The sequence below is a fragment of the Motacilla alba genome, chromosome Z (genome assembly GCF_015832195.1).
Source record: "Motacilla alba alba isolate MOTALB_02 chromosome Z, Motacilla_alba_V1.0_pri, whole genome shotgun sequence".
Taxonomy (NCBI): domain Eukaryota; kingdom Metazoa; phylum Chordata; class Aves; order Passeriformes; family Motacillidae; genus Motacilla; species Motacilla alba.
This window is the reverse complement of record NC_052046.1, coordinates 32,415,441-32,438,687: the sequence shown is the minus strand read 5'-3', so window position 1 is coordinate 32,438,687 and position 23,247 is coordinate 32,415,441. Positions and strand designations below refer to the sequence as shown.

The 23,247-nt window shown below is 35.2% G+C and overlaps 1 protein-coding gene across 5 annotated transcripts in view; it reads right to left on the bottom strand.

The window, feature by feature from the left end:
- Window positions 1-23,247, bottom strand: part of PRR16 (proline rich 16) — a 237,739-nt gene that overhangs the window by 84,046 nt on the left and 130,446 nt on the right. For 4 of the 5 annotated variants that reach the window (XR_005255524.1, XR_005255527.1, XR_005255526.1 and 1 more), the window contains one exon: window positions 8,955-22,656. The exons of the other annotated variant lie outside the window; for it this stretch is intronic. The gene's annotated coding sequence lies outside the window, so the exon portion shown is untranslated. Of the gene's footprint in view, window positions 1-8,954; window positions 22,657-23,247 lie in introns of those variants that run through there. 5 annotated transcript variants of the gene reach the window in all.

The window sequence follows — 23,247 nt, the reverse complement described above, 5'->3', positions numbered from 1 at the left end:
ATTTTTACAAACCTTTTTTAGAAGGTAGTTATTAAAATTTATAACTGCAAAAGTTTGCAAATTCTGTACTTGATCTTTTTACTAAGCTTTCTAAGCAGACAAAGCTTGTCTTTCTCTGTTAATTTCTGTCAAAATTTGTAAACTTGTTAATTTTTTAAGAGCTCTATAATTACATTAATACCCTCAAATACTCCACAAAATTAGCATCTTACTAAGAACTAAGAAATGCATGTCTTCATGGTAAAAAATTATGCAGCTACTGAAAACATCTGGCTTTATATTTTGGAACATTGTTCCTCTTTCCTAGTTCATTGTTTTCCCCCAAGTGCCTTAATCTGCTTGAAATGGTGTCAGTAAAAAAATCTGCCGTGTGTTAGCAAAACAATTCATCCCGGATATGTCTCTTCCTAAAATTAAGGATGATCTTTCTGAGTTCTTCGTCCAGACTTCAGAGTACACACTTCTGTGAGTGACTGATCTGTTTTTCTATGTCTTTGTGAGAAAACAATCCATAAGACTTCTCCAGGAGTGTCCTCACTGGTGTCTCTGGATTGTTTTTACCTGAATTTTAGCTGTAATACGTTGCTGTCCCCAGGAAAGCTCTTTGATTTTTCCAAACGTTTTCCCTAAAAATGTTGTGGATCACAGTTGGACTGTGGAGGCAGAGTAACAATTTTTTGCAAAATAGAAAGTGTATCAGCTAAAAGGTGCACACTTCTCTGAGAAAAGATTTTAAACAAGTGAGTTTTATATGTAAACCATCTTACCTATGCTTACATGCTTGCTGTTTTATTCCATTTTTTAAAAGCAAACATGCATTGGTATTTATGTCCTTGACTATTTCACAAGCCAAGTGATAGACCACTTTCTGTATGTTCACTGCTTGATCTTCCAGAACCACCCTGATCAAAGCAATGCCATGTCAGATCAGATCTAGAGTCAGGAAATGCACATTAACTCAAGAATTACATCTGAACTAATAATCCCCAAATCTCAACAGTGCTCCAGAACTGTAACATCTCTGCACCATCTCTGGACATAACCTAGATTACACCTGACAGCGCAGTGCTTCTACTTTATTTTGCCATGTACTTTTCAGGGTAGGGTTAGGATGGATGAAGTCCAAACCCACACATGTCTACACTGACAAAACACTGTCTGTTTCTCTATGTTTCAAAAATCTTTCTCTATTGTAGGTTAGAGGACCACTTCTGTTTAATTAAGCATAGTGTATTCTTTTTTTCCCATCCAGTGCCCGTGTATCTCCTTTAATGCTCACCTGAGTAGGAAATAACCCACCAAAATAAATATGCATACAGAAGCAGGCGTCGAGTTAATTAAACTAAAACTGATGGTCTCCTGACTGTTACTATTTCAAAGTCAACATTTTCATCCTGATGTCAGCAAAGTCACCATTTTCATCCTGATGACTTCCCATTGATTAAATTAATTCACATTTGTGATGAAGAGCCAACAACTTTTAGAGACCCAGAGCATTTCTTTTTTTCCATTTTTCCACCTTTCTCACTGAGGACAGCTGATGCAGATGTCAGTCATGACAGAAACTGTCATGGGGTATCATGTAACAGAATATGTTAGTCATTTGAAAAACAGCATCATGCTGGCCTCCTTAGGCAACAGCATTTCTTCTGAGTGCTGGTACGAGCAGACTTGCCAGTTGTGGCTGTACAGGACAGGCAATCCTTAGCAAGCTGCAGCTCAGCTGCATTTGGTGGGCTCAAACCCTCTGTTTAACACTGTGGAGAAATGCACCTCTGAGCTCATATTTTATGATTTGTACTGCTGGAAGCTGCACTTTGCAATGCATGGTTTTCTTCTGGCATGTCTATTTCATGCTGTAAAATTTTATTTTCTTGCAGACCACTGCAAGATACTAAGCATTCATTTCAGGTGCTGAGATAGTTTAATAACATTGATCAAAGGGTTTTTAGTTAAACTTTGGCAGCAAAGTAACTCAGGCATAAGTTTCCTTTGGAACCTTTTGGCATATCATTTTATACTAAGCAGTGTGACTTAATGCAACATGTGGGAAATATTTCTGATATCTGACACAGCTTCCCAGAGCTGCAAAGACTTTGAGGCGGCAAAGGGTTCCTCAACACATTATTTGTATTGCAACACTGTGATTACATGCCTTCAAAAATTTAATGCAATATATATATTCTTTTTCTCTCCCCACTTGGAGTTACCTATAACCTCACACTGGCAGCAGCTAGAGGTCTAGGTGCTGTATGACCCTGTTTGTATGGTCGGAATGGCTTTTCATGCCTCACACATTTCTATCCCTTCTGTGAAAAGCTTTTCCAGGATGTGGTATATCTTATTTTGCTGCACCACTGTAGCTCAGTTGTGCTCCAGAGAATATAGCCCATTTTCTTAGGGATTATGTATCCATCTATCTATCAGATAAATGTAGCCTTCAAGTTCAAATTTTGTTCATAATGAATAGTCCTGATAGAGAAAAATAGATTAAATTGTGCCCTAGTTACACAAAAACCTGTCAGTTTATCTCTGTGGTCCTCAGGACTACTCCAAGTATAATGCAGGATAATTTGGGGCATGCTCTTTTATACAATTCAATATCTCTGTATGATTCTCAAGTCACTGTTTACAAATGTTCATTATATTAAAATACACTTCAGATAAAGGAAAATTACCATATAAATAACTTCCAGTCTTCATCTACATTCCTATTTCCAACCCATATAGGCTTTTTCTTATGACATTTTTATACAAGAAATCATACAAAACTTAAATATATTTACTATTATTTTTATGTCATCTGATTTTATGACACTTGGCTAAAATAATATAAACAGGTAATGAAATGGACTAGTAAGAATATCTTAACTGAAGTGAATTTGTTTGTATCTGAGCACTGCAGTGTTTTGAGCTGGAAGTTTAAGAAGTATGCAATAGTATCACATAATTCTAACAATTGTTTTGTTCCCTTAGGATACAAAAGAATTTAATTTTCATGTCAGTATTTTCTCTGCTTACTCTTAATGTGGAAACTGTAATGACACCAGTGAATGAAAAGAGGCTAATGTAATTAACAAAAAATGTGGCATAGGTTGATTTGAATTGACAATAACATACTGGTATTTTTCCAGTGGGATGGAACATCTTACCACAGTCATATTGCAAACTTCAAAATTTGAGATGCCTGCCTTTTTAATCCTTACCTCCACCTCCTTCCCTACCTGCCTTTTGACATGGCTGCCGCACACACTATCTGTCTCTATGGAGCTTGAAAACCTCACTCCTTGACCCCTTTGTCTTGAGCCAGATGTGGCTGGTTATGGCAAAGAGTTCCAAAAGTGAAATATGGAAGCAGATGACACCATTCCATAGGCCTTGTTTCCTCAGGGAACTGTGCAGGAAACCAAGCAAAGAACATGAAGTTAAATTAAAGAACCAATGGAATCTTAAAATCCGTATGTGTCAGCTGATTCAGTAAAAAAAAAGCTTTAAGCAAAAGTTGAAGAATTTGAACAGTATGTGTGTTTTTCTCCCAAGGTTTCAATAAAAACCTAAAACCTATACTCATCTAAATCTGCACAGATTAGCATGTCAGGGCCAGACCTGTTCTTTTTAAAATTACTGCTAGTGGCTTTTTAATTTGTAGTGTTTTAGACAGAGATTTAACAGATGGGTTGGATTTTATATGAGCTGTTATGGCTGGCTACTACACAGAAAGCAACCTAAAATCTGAAATAAACACAACTGGATTAAAAAGATCAAACACAAAGTAAAATAATCTGAACTAATGCCTGATCTGCTTGGTTTGCTGAAAAGCACAAAAATTTTGGGAATGAGGGACCTTTGATTACAAAGTCAGAACTAGCTACTAGATTCACTGTGACAGCATGTGGATATTAAGTTTTTCTTTCTATGCCCTCTCCTTACTGTGCCACATCCCATTCCCTCCTGGAATCTATTATATCATCTAGTATATAAAGAGAGTTATTCTGAGCTCTCAATAGAATGACTTATTTAGAATAATTTAATTGATTTATGTGCTTGGTGCTAAATCACAGCAAATACAATTACATTACTTTTGCTTTGTCCCTGCTAAACATTTCACTCCATAGTTATGTGTTTTAAGTTGTAGTAAGACGTAGAATGGTCTCAAAAGCAATATTCTTCACTGAAATACACTTGATCATAAATAAGGAAGAAACCTTGCCCTCTTTTTAGCCCTTAACATAATTTTAAAACCTTTGGTATCATTGTAATTTTCACTCTCTGTTTTAATAGAAAGAACTGAAACAGATAACTTCCAATATTTTGCTTCCATTTATTTATAAATGGATGAATTTGTACTTTATCCTGGCTTGGAAACAGCAGAACATTGGGGAAAACTGAATTTAGGTGCAGAGTTCCAGCTCCTTGCCACAAGGAACAATTGCAGATACTTGAATTTTGGGATAACATGACTCCAGCGCACAGAGTGACCACAGAGAATCCAAAAAAAGAAAAGAAAAAAAACCTGTTACACTGAAAATGTCTTGTGAGTACTGCTCAGTGTCTGAAAAGCTGCATTCATATTAAATATTGCCAGCTAAGCTCTTGCATGTTGACTTTAAAAATAAAAACCAGAACCACTTCCAGAACTAAAATTAGGGTACAAAAGTTCCTTGCTCTCAAGAATAATAGTTGATGCTGTATCTGGGTAAAATTTAACTACAGGATTAGAAGTCAATAAGAACCTTTCCAAAGCATACTCATAACCTGACCAAAATGTCATGTATTGGGGATGAAACATTCATCCTTTTCAGCAAGTCTCATGGCTATTCCACAGTGAATCAGGTGATTTATTTCTTCAAGCATTTCATCAACAACCTCTTCTAAACCTCCTGCACTCAGCGAGAAAAGACGCATCTTAAACATTTTAATCTTGGTGAAATAGACCATTTCATAAAGAACACACCAAAACAGATGTGCTTCACCTAAGAACTTCTGAAAGTAAAAATTCTTCTGCTGTAGAAATGGTAGCGATGAACTGCAAAGTGTTTTGATTGGCAGTTCACATCCCAAAAGGAGAACTGCTTCATGCTACTTACATCTTCAAAACGACCAAGCAATTTTTAGCATGAAAAAGGAATATTAAGCAAGTTTCTTACATGATTTAAGCCATTTTAAGAGGTGGTTGAGCAGCAGAAATCGAGGAAGCATAACATTGCACAGACCACCATAAAATGCTCTATGGATCACAAGTTTGAAATGATGTTTGAGAAACAGTAAACTGTCTGAAACAAGACTGAAACACACAGCTTCCATCGTGTCAAACCACAGCAACTGCCTCTGCCTCTTTTCTTCTTATATTGGTAAAACGAAGCATCTTGGCTGCACACTGAAACGACAGATTTTATTATGGCTCCATAGTACACTCACTGCAAAGTCTCTAATACATAAGCTTTCAGTTTTGTTCTCTGTAGAGGGAAACTATATTACAGTTCTATTACTAATCTGTTAGTGAAATTAAGGGCTCAAAGCCAACAAAAAGATTACTGTTGTTACTACACCAAAATATTTATGCAAGAACATAATGGGGTTTTAGCATGAAATAAACACTTTTTAATAAAGGATGATTATGTCCTAGGTTTGTGGAGTAGTGTATTTAAAAAAACAACTTGCAACTGCATGTAAAGTAAGTTCAGTATTAATGTCAATGTCAGATTGTTTAAAAACACTTTAAAAAAAAAAAAAAGAATGTATGGTCGGAATAGTGAGGCATGCATTTGACTGAGACAAGAGGTGCATGAGCCTTTCAGAGCTCTCTGTAAATAGCTATTTGTGATGCACAGGGAGCCAGTACATATCCTTATCTGAGTAAGTCTTTTCTTACCTACTTTATTCAGTACAGGAGCAAGATGCTTTAGTATCCACTATCATGAAAATATCTGTGACATTCAGGTCATTGAAGAAATTTTGATTAAAGGGGACTTTTTTTCTGTAGAATAAAAGAAAACCCCCTGAGATTTATCCTGTTGAGAATTATTGAATCCCTTGTAATAATTCAGCAAAAGAGAATATGCATGCCTTTAATCACTAAAATGGTGCAGTATTTTGGGCTCTAGTGGACTCCTTATTTGAAATCTCCTAATGACTGTGGAATCTCACTGGTCCAAAAAGTGCAAGTTCTTTACTCTCACATTCAATCTATACATGGCTTCTTAGCTGTTCCTTACTGACAGAATACATCAGATTTTTTTTATTTTAGAGAAGGTAAAATGTGATTTTGAAAAAGTGATTTTGAAAATCTTCCAGAGACAAAAAAAAATCACAAGAGAGCCAACACTCATTAAGGGGCAGACAGAAAAGAACCTATTTCTGCCTAGGCTCATTAAATTCCCATCCTGACTCAAATGCCCATGTGTCATAGGTGTGCTACGTGTTGTAACTTGCAACTTGTAACTTTGCACCTAGTAAGTAGCTGCTGTCTTGATGAATGTGAACAAAATGCGCTCTCGATCAAACCTCAGCAATAACCCAGGACTCAAATTTTATTGCTTTGGAAACTTTTTTCTCCCAAAAGGACCTGGAAAATTAAAAAGCTCTTTTTTACAAAGAAGTAATTAGATAGAGTCAAGAGGAATAGAGCAAAATAATTATTTTCTTTTATGGTGGGAAACTTGTAAATAGGTAAATTTGTAATATGTAATAGGACAGAATTCTCACAAGAGAGTAGATTTGTAAAATAACTGATAGTGATTGTTATGTACTTTACATTTGTCAAAGCATACACCAGAAAAGTGTCTTGCTTGGTATTTTAGTCCAATTCCAATATGACTTAATAAAATAAATCTTGATAAAATTAGTCCCTAAATACTTTCATGTGCCAAGAATTTATTTTGATGGTAGACCCACAAGCTCTAGAACTGTAAGACTTTCTTCATACTTATATAAAGGATCTGATGCACAGTAGTACAGCCTTCCATCAATTTTAGACTGCTACCCATAAACCAAAATCCTTTCTTGGAGGTGACGCATATAGAGTGAGGAACTACTTATTTCATCAGCTGCTATAATGCTGAAAGGCTTTTGTGTGCATTTGGAATAGTTGAATTTAAATTACTTTTTACAGATGTGATAAAATATTGAGCACTTTTTAAAGTAAAGTAATATTAAATGGTATAAATACAACTGAGATAAAGCCAGAGGATTTTTCTTTGACCCATATTTCCTTATTCAGGAATATATATTTCAGTACTTCCTTATTCTGCCTTTATATCTAGGTACTCAAGATCCATAGTTTATCTTATTTAATTTTATATAATTAAGACAGATGGATGGGGTTACTGCTTCCTGAATGCCATCTTCTGTGTTGCAGGATGGGTAAAAATCCTGGGGATTTGTTTGTTTGGTTGGTTTTTGTTTTGGGGTTTTGTTGTTGTGTTTGTTTGTTTGTTTGTTTTTCTTTTTTACTTTTGCCTGGTAGTTTGTTTCGAGTTTGGTTTGATTTGGGGTTTGTTTGTCTGGGGGCTTTGTGCGGTTTTTTTTTTTTCTTTGTTTGGTGGTTCTTTTTGGGTTTTTTGCAGGTTGAGAAAGTAGCAGTGATCAGTTCTACTGTCTTGCAAAAACAGTGATGCTGATTGTTATTCCTCTGATAATCCACTCTCATCTCGCATGTAAAAATGCAGCTTTAGAGTTATATTACAGTAGAAAATCACAAGAAAAAAATAAAATCCAACACCTAGATGTCACTGTAGGAAAGCTGGATATGAGAAAGTAAATAGTAATGATTTATTTCCAAGCAACAATAGCACAACCATATTAAAAAACAAAATTTAATGTTCTAGTTCCTATATGGTAAATGCAGTGTGAAAACAGATATGTACATTTAGGCCAAATACCAAAATAAATTGAGCAAAAAACTATCAACATAAGAAAAGAACTCAAACCTGCAAATAAACATGGGGTTTCATAGAGCTTTTCAATCAGAAGAAAATGTGGTGCTATCAGTTTTTGGGGTTTTTTTCTGGTGGAATTGAGAGTCAAGAAAATTCTATTTGTTCAAACAGGCTTGCCTTCCCCATCTGCCTTTTAATTACCATCCTAACTGAAATTAATAAATTTAATTACTTTTCCCACTTGTCCATCCATCAGTGCTGGCAAAGACAGTCTTCATATTCTCTTTGTGGGTTCTGTTACTGCTCTTCCATTTAGTTTGTCCTAAATGCACTCCTGTGTGCATTGAGTCAAAGCCTTTATAATTAGACTTTTTGAAGCCACATACTTTTTAACTTTTGGCTTAATTTTATTCTGCATTTATCCATTAAGACATATTATTTCTCAGATTCAACCAGAGAGTTTTCTCTCTATGTCTACAGAAGACTGTAGTTACTATATATGTCATTTTCAATAATGTCCTTATATTTATCTTTCTGAAATACTGTTAAATAATTTGCCTTTGCCTAGAGCTTAGTTTCTCCCAAATGATTTATGGGTTTCTCTGAGGTTCCTGGATTGCAGCAGTATATAAGACATAAGAAAGTATGCTCTGGAAAAAGTGGACGTGGACTTTGAGGCACAGGAATTCTTTTTATACAGAATATAAAAATAAGAGGTTTATTTGTGTATTTAAACTTTTAATAGCCTCTGAAAAGTTACTAAAGGTTCTATTAAAGGTATACAGTCCTGTCTGCATGCATAATTGTACCTACCAGAAAGTCACACTTTTTGGACTTTTTCTTTTTCCTACAAGTGCCTGAAATTCTGATCTTTAGCAAGACATCTAGTCTTCCATTCCAACAATTCCTCACCTTACCTTGCCTCTTGCCTTTTCCCTTCCCTTCCCTTCCCTTCCCGGAACTTCCCTTCCCTTCCCGGAACTTCCCTTCCCTTCCCGGAACTTCCCTTCCCTTCCCGGAACTTCCCGGAACTTCCCTTCCCGGAACTTCCCTTCCCTTCCCGGAACTTCCCGGAACTTCCCTTCCCTTCCCTTCCCGGAACTTCCCCTTTTTCTTTTCCTTTCCCTTCCCCAAGAAAAAATGAACATTTTTTTCTTTTCCTTTCTCTCAAATAAGCGCAGTCCCTGTGCTTGCTTTAAAGGCTGACACTGTACTTACAAGAGTTTACAATTTCCATTTATGGTGACAGTGAAATTTTCTTTATGTTTTTAAAAAAAAAGGGTTCATTCATTCATAAATACATTTATTTCATTTGTCATTTAGAGCACTTCAGCAGTGCTTTAGCAGTGCTAAAAATGTGTCTTTCTGAGTGGTTTGCTTATGTTATTAGATCACTAACCATTATTTGTAAAAAAAAACAAACCTCTAATCAAAGAAATAACTTTTGGATTCCAAGGAGTAAATAACCAGGGATTCAGTGCTTCACAGTTAGACTGAGACCCTCATTTCTAACTGTCAGTAAATACATTCTGCCTTCAGATGATCATGATTTACATAAGCACTCTCTGAGAAATATTTATTTCTGGAAATGCAGCCTCATGAACACCCAGAAAAAAACATTAGCATCCTTTCTCTATTGGATATTGGAAATAGACAAAAATTGTCATATGTATTCTAAACGAAAGTCATCCTAGTTTTTGCATTGTACAATATTATTGATTCAGTAATGTTGCCTCAGGAATACTCTTTTCCACAGTACGTATCATGTCTAATACTTGACTCCAATACTTGCTGTCATTCCATTCTTCACCAAGATATTAAATAAAATGAATTGTCCTTGGCACAATGACAATGAAGATAAATGTCAAAACTGCTTCATCCAAAACTAAATGGAAAGTATCTAAGCATGCAAGATCAGTGTGTGTACTCTTTATGGCATTAAATAATGCACTATCTAAAAATTTCAAACATCAGAATTGTAATTTCTTGCAACTTTTTTCCAACACAAAATATATTCCTATAAATATAGATCTATATATAAAAGAATTAAATATAATTGTAACAAAAAATTGCACTATGCTGCCTTGTTTGAGAAAAAACCCCACTTATTTCAGAAAATTATACTAAAATATAGATGAATGCAAAAAAGACATGAAATTTGATTAACACTGAAACAAAAATAACAGACAAGAATTCAAGTGGATAAATCTGGTCGCACACATTCTTGTTATCCAGAAACTTCAAAGTATCTTGGTATCCAAAACTTCAAAGTATTCTTGGTATCCAAATTTCTCAGCAAAAATAAAACACTTCCAAAATACTTGTACCATCAAATTAGAAGAGCTTTCAGACACCAGAATAAATAGTATTGTAAAAAAAAAAATCTTAATATTTAAATCCCTAATGGGTAAAATTTAAAACCTGATAATAACAATAATAATAGCAAAAAACCCCACAAGACATCCCCCTGGTAAAACTGATTGTTTCTATAAAGGTGAAGCAGTACATGAAAACCCAGCAGGAAGAACAGCAGGTGATGACTGTAATCTTTATCCTTCTGTATCTGTGTATAAGTACACTTTTATCGGGTACATGAGTCCAGTGGGTAGAAGAACAGAATGTATTACCTCTGCAGTACAAGCACTTGAAAATCCTTGTGTTCTTCATATTTTTGCCTGCAGCCCTAATCCTTCTGTCCTTAGAAATGTCATTAAATTGCATTTCTTGCTTCAATCAAAACTAAAATATCATCCCTCAAGGATTATACTCGTGCCCAATTCCTATTAATGGGGGTCTGAAAAAATTTCAAAGACATATTTTTACTTAGAAAATTTTATGTTTCAATTATATATTCTGAGTAAATACTTCTGCCCATGTCTCTGCTTTGTCAGTATGATCCCCCAAAAAGAAAAATATACTAGTTGCTGGAGTAGGTTCTAAAAAGAAGACCTGCTAAATATTAATACAGGCAAGTAGAGATAGGAAATTTTCTGTTTATCTAGGTAAACCTTTCCTTCTAGTATCAGTGTGGTTTCTTACTATGGCAAATGTAACAAGGCCAAAAAATTGGTTTTTCCTATATGTGTTACAAGACTCATGGTAAAATTCAGTATATCTGTTACCTTTAAAGTTTATTCTCCATCCATGAATATTGCCCTAAATTGCTAATTTTTTTTAAACATGACCATGTTTGGTCAAAACTTATCTCAATGATCTGGAATAATGAAGGATTCATCTTAAGTAGCTTTAGTTTAAGTAAGTGGCTAATCTAAATCAGCTTCCCATCTGTTCATGCTTCATGCTAACAGAACGATGTATATCCAGAAGATAACTCTATTTCTCACATAATAGATCTCAAACAATGAGAAATAAATATTATTTTTTTCTCAGCTCTTTTTCCACCCACATCTTACTGTGATCCTCAAAGGAAAAAATAAAAAATCCCAATTCTTTTTTAATTCGGGAGCTATCCTACAAGTAGCCAAACCCATATTAATGACTCAATCTGCTGTTGACTAGGAAAAACAGTAGTGGAAAGGAGAGAAGATCTCATTTTAATGTAAGTGAATCCTTTAGCATTATACTGTCAACAGAAATAAAAAATAAAGTGAGAATAAATCACCTTTATACCTGTGGCAGGACATACATATCTTCATCCTGTTAAGTATCCAGATTAAGTGGAAGTCAAATCCCAAGCAATTTAACTTTTTTTTGCCAATTGTATTGATTTTGTCCACACAGATAGTAATCTATTTTCATATGCATATGGGTTAAGAACAAATTAACTAAAAATAAATTCAGATAATATATTAAAAGAATTTATATTGCTTGCCTGAATGACAGACTATTTAGTCTCAAAGCTTCATTCAGCAAAACAGGTAATACTCAATGTTTGTAAAATTTAGATTTTTTTAAACCTTTCTGCAGTAACTTGATCAAAATTTTATGCCCTTCAAAACTCTGACAACCAAGTATTTCCTGCGGAGTCATCCAGCTGTTTCAGGTGGCCTCTTTGACATTATTCATATGTATCCTAATGAGGAGAACACAGCCCTCTGAAAACCTGACAGTACATCACAAGCGTAACTTTCACATTTATTCTTGGGATCTTACTCACCTTCTTTTCCTATGTTCCTTGCTCCCAGTGGATTACTAAACTAGTAATATCCACATTCCCAGCTTCATATCGCAGTTGACAACTTCTCTCCCATTTATAGAAATGTTACCTAGGTCATGCTCCTTCCTCTCTAGTTGAAAACCAGGCATAAATCTTTCCTGTCAGGTTACTGTGTGCATCAAGACCTCTAAAGATGAAGACTGTGAGACATATGGTATTCACTTCTTGTCGTCTTCAGTTCCTCAGCACTGCTGCTTCCACTAGACTGAATTGATTGTCATCACAAGTCTGCTCCACAAGCCTGCCGAGGGAAGGTAGGCGGCACAGAGGAAGCAGAGATGTGTGCTATGTGATGAAAATTCCTGACTGAGGACAGATCTAGTGTGAAACCAAGGAGGTTTCTGTGGAGACCCCTCAGGTGTAGGTCCAAGAGGATGCAGCAGGATGATTTGATGCAGATGGGTTACAGCTTGTCTGACTAAGATGACATCTCTGAAGCTGTCTACAGACAATTAAGAGGAATCCCTTGATCAGAGCCCTTGGTCTATTATAGGGATTTTGACCATATGGACATCTACTGAACAAGTAATAAAAACCTTAAGCATTGTGGAAGGGTCTTCAGAGCACTGTGTTTGAATTTCTAATGTAAAGTTAGGGCCCAGCCAGGGAAATACTCTGGTTGACCAACCGCTCAGTGAGAAGAAAACACTCCTGAGTGTTACTTTGGGTTGCAGTGACCAGGAGAAGATGAGATCAAGATTTGGAGAAAGGCAAAGAGCAGCCTTTTGGACAGAAGATTTTGTTCTCAGGACAGCAGATTTTTACTTATTTAGAATATTGCTGAGTAATACCCTTGGAGCCCTGTACAAGGAGTGTCCAGAATAATACCTGACTTTTAGAGAAAAATTATTTGGAGCTCAGGAGAAAAGGACCCCTTCATGCAGGCAGACCAGAAATTTCTGTCAAAGGCCTGAACCATTATGCAGAGAACTTACATGCTAGAAATCATACAGAAAGTAAAAGCAAGGACAGAAATCAAAGAAAGACTATAAATGTATTGCTCATTCTGTTAAGGATAAAAAGGCCAAAACCTAATTAGAGCTAAAACTAGTTAGGGACATATATGTAATAGGAAGAGTTCTTACAGGTATGCTAGTATCAGAAGGAAATCCACATAGAATACAAACTGCTGAATGGGAGAACCAATTGACTGATAAATTATGTGGAAAAGGCTGATTTATTTAATGACATTTTCACCTCAGTCAATGCCTACTTTTTTAATTTTGCATATACATTTCTTATTTTGGGAGCAGGCTTACAAGAGACCAAGAAGCTTGGAGCAACTTAAAAATGTTGAACTTAAGTAGAGGATGCCAGATCAAATTGACCTCAAGGTTTCAGAGGTGCTGACTGCAGAGAACACATGGCTATTATCACCTATTAAAAATCACAGTAATCAAGAAAAGTCCTCAACAACTGAAAAAAGGAAAATATTTTGTTCATATTAAGACAGAAGGGAGATCAAGGGAGCACTAAAAAAAAGCAGCCCCACATTTACACCAGAAACTTCACAAATAGCATTCATTTGGAATTAATTTCTGAGCACACATGGAAAACAAGGCAATCAGGAACACACAGAGATTTACCAGTGGCAAATCATGCTCTACCAGTCTTAATGACTGCCATGATGCAACATGGGACCAGGGATCTGGATTATGACATAGAATACAAACATGAGAAATTTATGCATGGTGCTAAGAAAAGTGACTGATGTAATGAATGACAAAAATCAATGTCAGCAGGATCTAAAGAAATTTTTTGATTTTGCCTAGGGAAGACTTATTACACTTAGGAGGCAGAAGGGCCAAGCTCTGCACCTAGGGTAGTGTAGATGTGGGTGCTGGAGAGTGACTGGATGAGCTGCAAGGACCCAGGCTGAAAGGACTTGAGGGTGAGTGTTGACCACAAGGCCAACAATGTGCTCTTCCCCTGATCTGGATGAACTGTGCAGAACCTGCAGCAGAGGCTACAGGGGACCTAAAGAACGTGACTGGCATGGGGGGGTTGAGTGAGATGAGCTTTTTCTAGTCTGGCAAGGTTAAAGCTAATGCCCGTATTTGAAGAAGCAGAGATAAACGCCTTGCAGCAGTAGCAAACAACATAAAAGGGATTATAGAAGGAACAGTGGCCTTGAAGAGCAAGCTGGATAGATCAGGTTGTATGTATGGAAAAATGTCTTCATGATGAAATACCAGGATCCATAGAAAGTGTGGCTGCACCATCAGAGAAGGTTATGAAGTCAAAGCTTTGGCTGATCACCTCCAAAGAAAAACCAGAACACTTTTTAACCAGAAAGACGTCCCAACCCAACTTTTTAGAATTGCTTAGCTGCATCTGCCCTAACTGCAAAAGTTTGAAAGTTTGAAGACAAAATGATGATATATATTTTACCCCTCATTAATTCATACTCCACAGGCATCAGTTCCAGGAATCTAATGTTCAGTGTGTCCTCTCCTTTTTCATGTCCCAGTTTAGATCTTTTAGCTATGTCTTATAATGCATTTTCAGTTAATTTGTGGCTGCATCTTTCAAAAAAAAAAGAATTAGCTTACCTTTTTGGTTTTATTTTTGAAAATATCTCCCTTTTGCTACTCTACATTTTATAATCTTTTGTTTACTGTATTCTTTGCATACAATAAAAAAAAATTAAGAAACTTTAAATCCTAATTAAAGACTTAAGGGTGAGGTAGGATCCTCTATAACATCAGAAAAGTAATAATTTTGCAAAGTAATAAAAGTGATTACATAGTGATTTCATTCAGTTAAATTCAATCCACTCAAAAAGAACATATGTGTAGTTCAAAAAGAACAAAGCCATAATCAGGCAGATGGAAATACTTCTCATCCATTTTCAAGATATTCTAAATTAACTTAGAAATCTCTGTTTAAACAGCCTAAAGACAGTGTCCTCAGCTAGCTTTTGCACACTAATACCATGCATTTACTTTAACAAAATATAAAATCAGCACAAATAACTGAACTACAATAAGCCTGTTAACCATTCTGCAATACCTCCTACTCAGCAAAAAGAAGACGGCATATGATCAACAGAACTGAATTCCCAGCAGATTAGTTAAGTTAGTTTTATAATGTCACAGTGACAACTGTGGTTTGAAAACAGAGGAATGAGCTAAGCAGAAGTCTCTTTTAGCAATATGAAAGCAGAGAGCATTATAGAGAAGCTGGGAAAAAAACAAGCATTTGTTCTAAAAATAGATAGATGAAAAACAATTTTAAAACCAAATGTACTGTCCTATATTATCAATAGTACCACAACTGTAAGAGTGGTAGTCACAACACTAATAAATATGTTGCTCACTGAATTACAATAATTAGAAATGTATGCACTTTTGCAGATACAACAACTTAAAACATTTTTCTCTAGGAAAAAGATCTTATTGTACAACTATTTTTTCACAACATATTTATTGCTGTTGCAAAATCTGTTTAAATGGAAACAAATAATAGGCTAAATCAAATAAATTTCATTGCATTCCACATTACATAGAGATTTTGGTTCATTTATAATCTTAGATGGTCTAGCAATTTAGTTTTCAAAAGTTTTAAATCCTATTGACTGTGTCTTCTAGTAATATATTTTAGGTATTAATCTCTCTAACAAAGTGTCAAAGTCTCCACTATAAACAATGGGTTTTTCATATTCCCAATTGCTGTCAGTTTGGTGGAAATGTGTGAAAACTCCCCAGTTATTCAAATATAGGTAATTCAAAGGGAGTTTGTCCGATCAATGTGGGGCTCAGATTCTCAAAATCTCAGCTTCTCAATCTGATTATCCAGGTGGTTTCCATTTGCAACCTGCAATGCAACTATATTTATTGGTAAAGGATATTTATTTCAGAGACAAAGTTAGGGAAACAATTAAACAGACACATATGTTTATTTTAAAGAAATATGTAATCAGCACTAATCAAAAGATTGCAGGTTTGTTTTTTTAAATTTGGGATTGTTTCACTTCCTGAAACATTAGTCTCTTGCTTGACATTAGTATTCTTAATAACTACACATGTCTATTTAAATCTCAGTAGATAAACCTCAATGTACCACATTACTGAACAGGTGAATTTTTAATAATGACATAACATCCAGAACATCATCCCTTATCTGTCTTAAAGATTTTTTTTTCTGTTCTTTCCATATGAAAGCTCTTGGCTGGTTTTGCTAATTTGTTTGTGCTTCTGTAAAGTCCATAGTACACTCTGAAAAAGTAGAATTTTCTCCTCCCTGGTTTCAGTTTATGTAAATGGAATATGTGAGCCACAAAAGTAGCTGACATTGATCCAGAGCACACATGTAGAAATTCGTCTTCATTATACTCACCCTGACACCAATGGGTCTTCACTAGAAGCAAAATCAGGATCACTTCATTTAGCAACTCTCAATTACTATTTTTCCTTGTCTTCTCACAGCCCCCAATAAACTTTCCGCATAAACTTTCAGCAATATGCAATATGTTTTGAGTGAAAGAGTTCCACAGCTTCCTTCTACATTGCTTAAATAAACACCTTGGTGTTATTTTTGGGCTTCCCAGTGTCTGGATTTGTTTGATGACCCCCTGCTACTGCACACTTGATGCCATTTATGATCTTGTCACTCTACTTCTCTTTCACACCTCTGTTAAGCAGAAGAATTATTACCTGCTGTCACTTCACAGACAGAATCTGATTTTACCATTTTATTTTTCTACTTTTTCATTCATTCTCTGAAGGTTTTTCAGTCTGATCACATTTTTTGTTTGTTTGTTTTCCAGTCAAAGAACTGGGAATAGTATTTAAAAAGTTAAATATCATATTAGGCTACTGCATATCTGTTGATTGATACAATGATGTATGTAATATTCACTTATTTTCTCTGCTGCTTTCCTAATAAATGTTAACTGGATCCTTGCATTTTTTTCTGACCTCCTAAGCACAAGACCAACATTTTCACAGAAATATTTAACTGCTAAATTAAAGCTAAGTGAAATATGTAAAATATAAAATTGTTTTCATATCAACTTATATTTATATTCATTGAATTTGATTTTTAATTTTAATAAATTAAAATTAATTTAGTCAGTCATTCAGGGCCTCTCCTATTTAACACCTTTAATGACTTAGTATGATCTCCAAATTTGCCACATAATTATACACTACTTTTCCAGCATATTCACATGTTCAAATATATTTTGAGACACATGGATCACAGAATAAGTCCCCTGGAACTTCACTCTTGGCCTCTGTTGCCTGTGAAAACTGACACAAAAATCAATAATTTCTCCAATATTTTACATCTTTTTATGAATGTGGGAACTTTCTTCTTAGCCAGCTGCAGTTTTCTTTGTGTTTTCTCTTAGCCATCTGTGCAATTTCCTGCAGTGTTTGGTAATATTGACACCATTAGATGTGTTCTAGCTCTTTTTTTTAGAAAGATATTATTTAAGTTTGAACCCTTTTGCCCCACACTGATTTAATGGACCACACTCTTTCAATATAAAACTGGCAACATAGTTGAAACCACACACCTCAAAAGCTATGAAAATAAATTTAACAAAGAATTTCACTCCACATGTACGATTTGGTTATTTCATCCCAAGTGACTTCAAAAATCTTGGGTGAATATCCCTTCATTTTGTTTTTTACCACCTCAAACTGGCAAACCATGATTTCATATGAGCTCCCCCACAAAAAAAAATAATGTGTGAGAATCTACAAAAGTCCTTCCATAGCACGAACAGCATTAAAATATTCTGACCATTTTATTCCTATAGCTTCTTCTAAGTGCTTCTGTTTTCCTTGATTATCTTTCAGCATTACAGATGGGCTCCAAGACTTCCCTCTGCTCTGTTGTAGAAACAGAATTTCTTGATTCTAGTTTCTTTCAATTATTTTAGTCGAGAAATCTCTTAAGTATCTTGGAATTGATTTGATTAATGTTGCTCTGGGTTTGTTGTTTGGTTTTTTGGTTTGTTTTTTTTTTGTTTTGATGGGTTTTTTGTTTTTGTTTTTGTTTTTTTTGTTGTTTTTTGGGGTTTTTTTGTTTTTTTTTTTTTTTCAATTTGTATTTAGTTTTGCATTTAGTCCTTACATTTTCTTTAAAAAATCTTCAGCTATTTGAAGGTCATCTTGCCCTCAGCAGCCTCTGATACCCTGCTGATTAGCCGTGTGGTTTCCCTTTTACCCTTTCTCAAGCCTTTCTAGCTAAGCAGAATGTATTTGCTCTCTGCCTTCAAGAATACCTTAAATAGTCTCTATGCCATCTGCCATGACTTTACCCTCTTATTATTCCTTCCAGATTCTCCTGAATAGGAGTCCTTGTTTATAATTGTCTTTTCTAAAATTCAGCTCAACTGTGGGGAGATTTCATGGCTTCCTTGCAGATCTGCAAGGATATTGAATCTAGAGGGAGAAGTATTTTGAACAGCATCCACTTGGCTTTTGTTTCCTCTCTCATGGCATCTTCAACAGTCCAGTCCATGAAAATCACTGATTTAGTCTCAGCATTCCTCTAAGATTCCTTCTAAGATCCAGTCTCAGTAACAGCCTCCTCCCTGGCAGGAAGCTCCGGGGCAGAGTGGTGGCTGTCCTTCCTCCACCCCTCTTTAGACAATAGCTTACCACTGCCTTGTGGTCAGCTTTTATTAACAACATCACTGCCTTGCTATGAACCCAGCACATCACTGATCAGAGGGGTAAAAAAAACTGTCCCTTGGGGATATTCACAACATGTGACATTTGGGGCAGCTCTGTCAGTTGAGGGACACTTTTATATAACCCTGGTGATCACCAAGTTTTCGTAATCTTTGTCTTCCATTCCGCAAAAGAGTTATTTTAACATATCCCAATTTTTCTCATGAATGATGGTGATCCTCGTCTTTAAAAAAATTCAAGTGCTGAAATTCTGTCTTGTAGACAAGTCTAGAACTGTCAGCGTTTTGTTTTGCACACCTTATCCTTTCAAGCCTATTGTCTGCTCCAGGTGGCTTTTCAGATGCCAGCTAATGAAACAATGCACTAGTACTCTAGAAATATTTCTGTAGGCATTTCTTGTATGCATGACACATAAACCTACAAAAGGACCCATGAGTTGCTGTAAAGTCAGCTTAGTTGAAAAAGTTCTGCTGGTCTTGTCAGTATGCTTGGATGGCCATAACGGAAATACCACATTTTTTTTGCTGTTCAATAAGATATTCTAATTATCTCCTCTAGTTTTAAACTATGAAAAAGCATTTCAGTCATAATTATCTGCCAGCAATTTCTGAAATTATGTATTGAAATGCTATCTCATGGGAGTATCTGCACAATATACAGACATCATCTCAATTTATATCCAATATTGAATACTTATCTAAGGATTTAATTTAAATCTATGAAAATCAAGCAATCTGAATTTCTGCCAATGACTTTGCTAGTAAAATAAGACATGATATATGACACTGTATGAGTGTGCATGTACACTGAAATTTACTTTCCAGCATGAAGTCTCAGTTAAGCAGGTGCAAACAACAGCACGTGATTTATGTGACCTGTGGTTTGCAGTGTTATCTTCCAATTAAATTTTCCACCTAAATTAGACCTACATGTTGGTATATGTTGATCATTTTTGCATTGCACAAATTATACAAAACTACTCCTGGGACCAAGTCATTATTTTTCATATCTCATGTATTTTTTGAAAAAAACTGAGCATTGTTTTAGGTGGGTTTTGTGCAATAAAATTCTTACACACAAGCTGATCTAGAACTCAGCATAGCAGAAAAGCATTTGCAAGTAGTAACAAATTATTCCACTGGATTTTTATTGGGCTATTTTTCAAATACAGATGAATGCATTTTGTTCACAAAAATAAGAGCTTTTTCAAGTGTTACTATTAGGCAATGATGGAAGTGTTCAAAGTATCATTCTGAATTTTTCTTATTGTTTCAGTAATGTTGTCCCCTTCTTAAACAACTGAATACTTGTCTCAAAGAAGAAGCTCTCCAATTTTAACATATTGATTATCCAAAAAGGGAGGAAAACCAAGCCCATGCCAGTTATGTGTCCAAATAACATATTCTAATGACACAGAAATGACATCACAGTAAGAACACTATAAGCCAAAAGCTGAATTGTGTGTGAACAAAATACAGCCATCATTCTTTAACAAATACAAAGGTTTCATTTATCCATTGCACCAAAGGAAATTGACCACTAACTTTCATCAAAAGAGTCAAATCATAAGATCATCCCAATTTTTGCCAAATGAGGGAGCCTAACATAAACTTACTTAATTTTCCGATTTCCTGACAAACTTCAAAAGCTGTTTACGGCTTCAGAGTCACAAGCAAAGACAGAGGTCAGGTCTTTCACCAAAAAAATACAGTAACATGAGCATCTTTTGCAGTAACAGGACTTGTGGCACTTACTTCAGCAGAGCTGGCATTTCATTAATGAGCAGGTAAGGGTGCCATGCGTGCACACACACACGAACATACACGCATAACACTTGTTAGCACATTAGAGCAGAGCAACACATTTTTAAGATATCTGCCCCTCACAAAGTTCACCCACAGATTTTTTAAAATGAATTTTGTTATTGAAAGGTATTTTTTCTGTTAGTGAGCACTTAAATGCTTCCATAAATGAACGGAAAGAGAAGCTATTCAGCTTTAAAAATCAGATACATATAACTGGACTTAAGACGAGTTAGTTAAGTGAACTGGGAATGCAATGCATTACTTTTCTCTTTGAATTACACATAGGCTAATGGACTAAGGAAAAAAAGGGGAAAAAATTATTCAAAACAGCTCTAGCATTGAAATGTTCAATAACTACAACAAAACACTGCATTAGTTGAATAACAATGATTGTTCTTAACTGCAAACTGTAGATTGTTCTAAGAAACAATCTTTTATTCTGTAGCTTTTCAAATTATGAGCAAAAAGTATCAAATTCATGGTCTCATCAGTATGCCAAAACAAACAAAACACCAAACAAAAACCTTAGAACACACATGCCCCAGAAAAACCCAACCCCCCAAATGACCAAACCAGTTTTAGAGTAAAAAGAGACAGCTGGCAAAAGGTCTCTGTATAATTTGGGAAACCACCATTATTTGACTACATTCATTTCACTCTTAAACACCCAAATTTTCACTTAGTAAAACTCATTGATAATAAAACCCCTATCCCATTATATATTTAATTTCTTCCTGTGGATATTAAAATAAACTATGTTCTGAAATTAAGAGTTAAAATACCTCCTTTTGTTTTCCATACATATTTGCCTATATAAATATACTTCATCATTTTACAAATTACAGTATTTATATTAAAGCTTTCATTCAGCAAATCATTACAGCTTAACAAGAAAAAACAATCCCTGTGTTTTGGTTCTGTCTTTAAATCACTTTTGGAGATAATGAAAACCAGCCAAAATGAGTGACTGCAAATGATACAAACAACACATTTATTTAGAAAAATAAACTGAAAATGTTGCTTGTCTGCTAGATTTCTCCATGAAATATAGACAAATGGCTAGAAAAATTTTATGTCAAGTACATATTACAAATGACTTCTTTAGCAGTAACTGGGACTAAATGTCAATGTTCAACAAGAACATTTTTTGATGTATAATTCAAAAGATTAAATTTCTTGGCTGCTAATATGATAAAAAATGGATGCTATTAAAAAAGAATTATCCCCTTTTAAAATACACCTTATCATGTTGCTGCTTTTTCATATATATACATATGTATATATGTATGTATATGCATGTATTTATTTCATCCTAAGAAAGGATCATAATCCTTTCTGTGAAGAGATCCCCATAGTGAAAGAGAGCATAAATGTCTTTCTTCAGTTCTAACTTTTTAATTCCATTTGGAGCCCTGGCAAAGTATAGCTTGTTGTGGTCAAAAATCTCCTGGGGCCATCTGTGCAAATGGTGGCACACATCATTACCCTGAATGGAAGTGACAGTGCAAATAATAGAAGTGCATCGAGATGCAATCTCTAAGAGCGGAACTTCCTCAAAGTTGGGTGGAGGACAGGAGAGAGCATCCTTTTAAGTGACTTAACTTCACTTATGCCCTGTTCCTGTATGGCTTTGAATATATACAAGAGACAACAGAGGTTTTCTTCCCCACAGACAGTAACATTCCTCTGTTACAATAAATGTATCCATTTTCTGAAATTACTAAGTGCTTCCTTTTTCCTTTTGGCTACATATTGAAATATTTGTTGATGCTGGCTGTACCCATAAAAAAACTTGTTTGGTACTCTGGTTGCTCAGCATAGAACTCAGGCGTCAGGCTTGGAGACAGCAGTTTCTGCAATGGGGCAAAACATTGAGTTCTCTTATCCTTCTTTCCCACTGAATGGAATTTAAGGCTGTGGCTTTTGCCAGGACTCAGCTTGTAGCTGTCAGATCTGAAAAAGATGATTCAATGCAGATTACACTAGTGCTCAGTTGTGCTCTGACTTCAAGGGTTCTTCCATTCTCCACTAAGGGTCAGGTTTCCTGTTTACTTCTCAGATCTGGCCTGCAAGAAGTCACCATGATGAATCTGATATGCAAATTAATTGACGTGCCTCCAAATATAGATACTCCTTCAAGCCTGAAGGTGCTGTTAAAAAGAAAAGAAGGGCAAAGTTATAAAAAATACTACTTTAAATAGGCAAGTTAATAAACGAAATATAATTTTGAATTATCATTTCAGTTTTCATGTAAGCAGGAGTTAAAAAAATAATGGTATTTTGGAATGATCTTTTACAGTTCTACTTTATTATTTATACAAGCCTTTTTTTCTGGGAATAATGGGTTTAACTTCAATGGTGTCTTTGAAATCACATTATTTACATCCCCTGTGAAATCTGGACTCTAATACTTGTTCATAAATTAAATAGAAAGTGAACTCAGCAGAAGTTCCCCACCTGAGAAGTAAGTTTTCTAGTCACTAAAATACTATATATAATTCTCATTTGGGTCTTTCATATTAATTTTTGTGAAACAGTTTTAATTTTTATAAGACACTAATAATGTTGCAATCCAATGCTGAGGTTCACTGACTTAGTGAGTTTTCCTAGCTTTATTTTTTAGGGAAGATAAAGCAGCAGTATCTAAAAAAGAAACCTTAGAATACTTACTTGTTGGTAGCTAGGACATTAATTTGGGTTAAAGGATTAAATTCACACATCCTGAGGAAAAGAATAACAAC